General features: G+C 29.8%; 1 protein-coding gene across 1 annotated transcript in view; it reads left to right on the plus strand.

Annotated features, from left to right (window-relative positions):
* Positions 1-6,538, plus strand: part of LOC111678114 (dynein axonemal heavy chain 12) — a 15,125-nt gene that overhangs the window by 7,796 nt on the left and 791 nt on the right. The window lies entirely within an intron of this gene.

Here is a 6,538-nt window from a genome sequence, read left to right on the forward strand (position 1 = left end):
GTATGAATGTATGTAAGTAACCAACAAAATCAAGTAAGAAAATTTACCTCAACCTACCAATCGATGGTACCCTACACCATCTGTGAATATTTAAATAGTCGTTCGCTAATGCATCAACATACATATAGTGACGAATCATCGGAAATGTAAAATATTTCCTACAAATGTTTATATGCATGTCCATTTGTACCTTGTTACTACTACAGCAGTAGCGTTCATGCATAAGGTAAGGCATAACAATAACAATGGAAATGCGTAATAAAATTCTGCATGTTGTTGTTGTTTAATCCTGCAGACGATAGTAATCAAAACAGGTTTTTATATTCACAAAAAAATTAATAAAAAGTTCACTAACAGCAACAGCAAATGTCCATTATCAAATATAATAATTTTTATAGTATAGTAAATTTGTGTGTAACGATTGAATTGTATCTGACAGTCTGATGGAATTGTGTGCGTTGAAAACACAAGGGATAATTCTAGTTGAGATCACTGTTCATAACGTACAATCTTTTGAAAAAGTATCTAAAAGAAATACAAATTGTGTGCGAAGTATGTTGGGTATTTGTAAATACACACGAAGAAATTAGGCTATAGTTCGGTTAATGTTTAGTTGTATTTCTTTAGTTCTGTTTTTGCAGATCATGGTATGAGATAAACAAACAATATGTTAGTCGATTGATTTTGCCAGAAAATATAATAAAATTTATTTTAAGTGTATAAAACACGTTGTGTATGAAATAACCCAGTAAAAACTTTACTTATTCGGTAAGCAGGCGGATAATATTGAAGCAATGTGAAGGTACTTACGTTTTGAGTGAATAACTAATTATTTTTGTTCGACGAGGTTCAAAATACAACTGGTTACAAATGTGCTTACACGACTTTCCCGGGCTGTAGAGCCAGGATTGGTATACCTTAAAGTAAAGGCACAGAATCATTTTCGGAGTCGATTAAGCAATTGCAATTTTAAAGATAATTCAATGAAATTTGGTACATGATATTTTATAATCCCAGGGATGGCTAAGATCGGTTCATTATTTCACCTAGCCCCCATACAACTGAACTAAATAATGCTTTCATAATTACGTTTAATATACTCGTATATCGACAAAAAGCTGCAAAACCAAGTTCTATATAAACCTTGATGATCCCCATGAACTTTATAGTTATAGGTCCTCATTTGACCCTAGCTCCTTCAAAATGTAACTTTAATTTCCACAATTTTATTCAACAATAAATGAATAAAGTATATCTAAGGGAATGTACAATTTAACTTAAATGCTATATTATAAAAACTAAATCACATCTAATCGTATACAGGTGTAGGGTATTATATGGTCGGCCTCGCCCGACTAAAACTTCTTACTTGTTTTTTCTATTTATTAGTCTTTCACTAACTCAGTGCTCCATTGACAAGTTATTTTATAGTACTTTTTGGAATAGATTTTACACAAAAGTATAAATCGACGTTTTTCAAATAGAATACTAACATCAACTACGATTTGAACCACAAACATGGGATAAATGCTTTAGATAATGGAACTTTTCTCTAGATAATGGTCTACAAATCCCATTCAAAATGTTATTGATAACGACCACTTCTTACAAGGTAATGAATTAAATAACAACATTATATATCGAGGGACTATATTCAATAGTCTCTATCTGTCATTTTCATGAAAATAAGATTTTGATGGCAAAATAGCCAGAAAACTATCCCGCACCAGTAACATAAATTTCAAAAAAAATATATATATTTTTTTGGCAATTTTATAGCAATTTTTAAATTTCTCTATCTTAAAAAAAGAAAAAAAATCTGAATGCAAAACTCTCTATCTTATCCAAAAATTACTTCAAACTCTATTATTTTGTATAATTTTCTGTTGCAAAATAAGTGTTTTTACTAATTTGGACATGGTGAATACAAATCCGCAAAAATATTTAAAACCGGTGATCATAAAATTTTTTGGATGGATCTATGTTTACATAAAATACAATTTTTAGCGAATGGTGAAAATTTAAGTCATTTTCTGAAGGGGTCTTTCTATCAGGGCTAGTAAGTCAAGCGGGCCCGAAACTTACAGCACGGTCATAAAGGCAAGTATCAACCTTAATATGCCTGCAATGAATAATTCCATAGGCAAATAAATATATATATATACAAATAAAAGATTTGTCGAGATACGAGTATACGAAACATATTATTCGAGATGTTCAGTTGTATGGGAGATAGATGAAATAATTAAATAATAGATCATGTTTCATTCATTCACTTATTTTCAAAATTGTGACTGTAGTTTAAGTACAAGGTTTACAAGTCCTATTTGGGATGTTCTGTTGCATGGGAAATAGGTAAAATTGTGGACCTATAGAATATAAGATCATGTATAAAATTTCATTGAGTTATCATTAAAATTGCGACCACTTTAGAGGGGAAGGTATATTGGGTTTGTGCTGATGTTTGTAACATACAAAAATATTCGTTCTACCCACCTTTATCTATACCAATCGGCTTACAATCGTTTTCTGAGTCGATTAAGCTAACAAAGTACAGGTCACAATTTTCAATATAATTGGATGATATTTGCACAAACGCTTTTTTAGACCAAGGACGAAGCCTATTGAAAATAATTTAAATCGGTCCATTATTTCACGTAGCCACCATACAACAGAATACAAATCCGCAAAAATATTTAAAACCGGTTTAATAGTTTTCGAGATATTTCTCATTATGATACATATTTGATTAATTTTATTGTCGTGTGAATACAACCATATAACATTGATTTTGGACCACCACCTCATAAGCTGTTGCTTTTTCAACAATTTGGTTTATATTGCTTCATTAAATTGCAAAAGAACATAATATTTATTAATATTAAATCAAATAAAAATATTATATTTCTTTGAAAATCTCTCTATCTGAAGGTATGAAAAAAATTTTTCGTAGAAAAAAAAGCTCTATCTGATATAAATTGTGAATAATTTTGCAAATAATGCAAAATTTTAAATTCTTTTTATATAACGATTTCGAATATGGTCGTAAAAATATATTGTAGAAGAAAAAACTCAAAAATCTTCACGAACTAGCGAAATAAACAGTTTTTTGCTCCCCTGAAAACTTGTGTTATTTTAGATAGAGACTATTGAATATAGTTCCTCTCTACATAATGGGCTAACGACCACTCATTACCAGGTAATGAATTAAATAGTAACATTATATATATATTACTCATTACCAAATTTTGAATTTTTTTTGCTGGGATGTAAAAAAATTAAATTCAAATTGGAATTTTATTTCGTTTTTTTTTTCATAAAAATGCTTGTTAAATCACAAATGAAAAGCAAATTTTTGCTCATGTTCATAAGAGACATTTGGTTGGTAAGTCCATTGTTTACCGACGGCATGAACAAACAAAGAAAAAAGTAAAATTTAATAATAAAACAAATCGATATGGCATAAAAAAAGGGCAGCTGTACTTTATCAAAACACAAAGGACACACACTAAACGCGTGCTATTGTGTGCGTTAAAATCTCTTCCTTTCGTTAGTTTTGTTGTCTAATGTTGTTCAGCTTTGTGTCTGTGAAAAAATCGTAGCTGTCAAGAGTATCGGTTAGAGTCAGTCGAGGTACAAACACCATTAGACCATTAGTCATTTGGCATTTATTAACATTTTTGATGAAGCAATTCTCTATCCTGTTCTTTTCATTCATTCAGTCATTCATTCATTCATTCATTCATTCATCTAAAATAAAGAATTTTTTTCTGCTGCTTTTTTAATACTAGCCAAGAGCAAAATGTTCCAATAAAAATGGCATATGAATGAGCTTGAAATGTAAATATTATGAATGTGAGTATTTTTTTCACAGTTTTAATGTATACTGAGTCCATTTACTACACCTCCCCGATGTGTTTATATTTTAAGAATTGTATCTGTAGCTGTGTTAGTACTCCTTTGTTGGTTTTGTCGAATTTGCATTTATTAAATGCATAAACAGACAACTCTACAGCTGACGTAGTACAAAAGAATGATTATGTATGTCAACATTTTGATTTGATTATTGTAATGTAAATGGAACAGAGAACGTAAAAGTAAATTTGTAATATTATTATTATTTTTTTTTTCTCATTTTTTGCAATTGTTTATTCAACCAAGAAATTTAATTTAAATTTGTGTATGAACACTCTCGAGAGTAATGTTTGCTTTTTAATCTCGTTTTTCCCTTGGAGATTTAATTTAAAAAAATATATATATTTTTATACCCACCACCATCAGTAGTGATAGAGGGTATAACTTATATATTCAGTTCCGTGAGTAACACCAAAAAATATTTATCTATATTCTGGGTGAAATTCTGAGTCGATTTAGCTATGTCCGTTTGTCAGTATAAAACACGCTCGCGTTAAAAATACGCCAAATCAACCAAATTCACCAAAAATATTTGTTGTTGTCCTAAGCAGTTTGGTGTTAAAAATCAGCGAAATCGGTTTACGACATAAAAGTTATTAGTAAAACATTTCAAGCAGTTTACTCAGAAACTACAAAAGATAATCTGATAAATTTTGTCGCACGCTATTTTTTTCTATCAGAGATCAAGAATGTTGAAAATCATAACAATTGATTCAAAATTTCCCATAGCCCAAATATTTCGCTATAAACACGTGTACATGTAAATTAAATATGAACAGAAATCATATTACCAAAGAAGATTTGTATCGGTTCACAATTGGTCATATCTGCCATTTAAGGTCCACTTCCGAAAATCACTTAAACGCACATATTTCATTCAATTATAAAGTTATCTGGATAAAATTTAACTTGAATATGTTTTGTGTACACATAATTCTTTCTACCAAATTTTTTCCCATATAATTTCCACTTCCGAAAATTACTTAAATGCACATATTTCATTGATAAATAAAATTCGACACTAAAACGTTTTGTTTTATATGAATAGAAGATTCACTTCGAAAAACCTCTTAAAAGCATATATTTACAATTCTACGCAAATATGTGTTCTTTTTGTATGAATTACTGTATGAAATTTTTTTCGGATATGCCCGTAAGTGGTCATAGCTTCTATAAAAGGTCCACTTTTAAAAAAACATCTAAACGCATATATTTTTAAATAATAAATCTTTTAGGATAAATTTCGACACAAATATGTTTTGTATACATATGAATAAATCTCCGAAATTTTTTTCCCCAATAGGCCTGTAATTGATCATAGCTTCAATATATCCACATCCGAAAATCACTTACTTAATCGCACATGTTTCATTAATTTATAAAGCAATTGGGGTAAAACTTGACATGAATTTGTTATGTGTGCACTAACTTATTCTTTGAAAAATTTTCCCGATCAGTCCATAATTGGTCACAATTCCTATATAAAGACCATTTCCGAACATTACTAAACGCACATTGTCAATAAAAGTTTTCAGGATAAAATGCGTATTTCTAAAAATCACTGAATATCTCATAACTCACTATTAAATGATATTATTTTTTATGTGTAGGTAGATCATTCTGCTAAAATATTTTCGATCTGGCCTAATATTGATCATAGTTTCGATTTAAAATCATCAATATCGTTTCAGAAATCACTTAAACGAATTTAGTTTATTATAAATATTGGTGGTGAAATAATGCTTGACTAGAATACGTATGCAAATATAAAAATCATTATTTTTTCATAATAAGTCATAACATCCGTATGAGGTCCACATCCGAAATTCACTAATTATAAATTTTTATGGACCTAATAAAAATTAGTTCGAAACATACATAAATGTTAGTACCCTCACAACGGAAACTAAAGTTTTGTAGAGTAAACTAAAAATTAGATAGTAAAATGTCTTATAGAAATAAGAAGCTTGTTGGTAGAGGGTATCTAAGCACTCTAAGTTCTAGTTCAGTTCAAGTTCAGTTCTAGTTCAGTTCTAGTTCAGTTCTAGTTTAGTTCTAGTTCAGTTCTATTTCAGTTCTAGTTCAGTTCTAGTTTAGTTCTTGTTAACTTCTAGTTCAATTCTAGTTCAGTTCTTGTTAACTTCTAGTTCAATTCTAGTTCAGTTCTAGTTCAGTTCTAGTTCAGTTCTAGTTCAGTTCTAGTTCAGTTCTAGTTCAGTTCTAGTTCAGTTCTAGTTCAGTTCTAGTTCAGTTCTAGTTCAGTTCTAGTTCAGTTCTAGTTCAGTTCTAGTTCAGTTCTAGTTCAGTTCTAGTTCAGTTCTAGTTCAGTTCTAGTTCAGTTCTAGTTCAGTTCTAGTTCAGTTCTAGTTCAGTTCTAGTTCAGTTCTAGTTCAGTTCTAGTTCAGTTCTAGTTCAGTTCTAGTTCAGTTTTAGTTCAGTTCTAGTTCAGTTCTAGTTAAGTTCTAGTTCAGTTCTAGTTCTAGTTCAGTTCCAGTTCAGTTTAAAAGTTACCTGAATTGCAGATCATATTGTGTTAAAATAAAAAACAAACTTAGTAACGAAATCACGTATGATTGTGGAGTACCACAAGGGTCTAAGCTTGGTCCTATACTCTATATAATAT

This window comes from Lucilia cuprina, chromosome 2 (assembly GCF_022045245.1).
Source record: "Lucilia cuprina isolate Lc7/37 chromosome 2, ASM2204524v1, whole genome shotgun sequence".
NCBI lineage: Eukaryota > Metazoa > Arthropoda > Insecta > Diptera > Calliphoridae > Lucilia > Lucilia cuprina.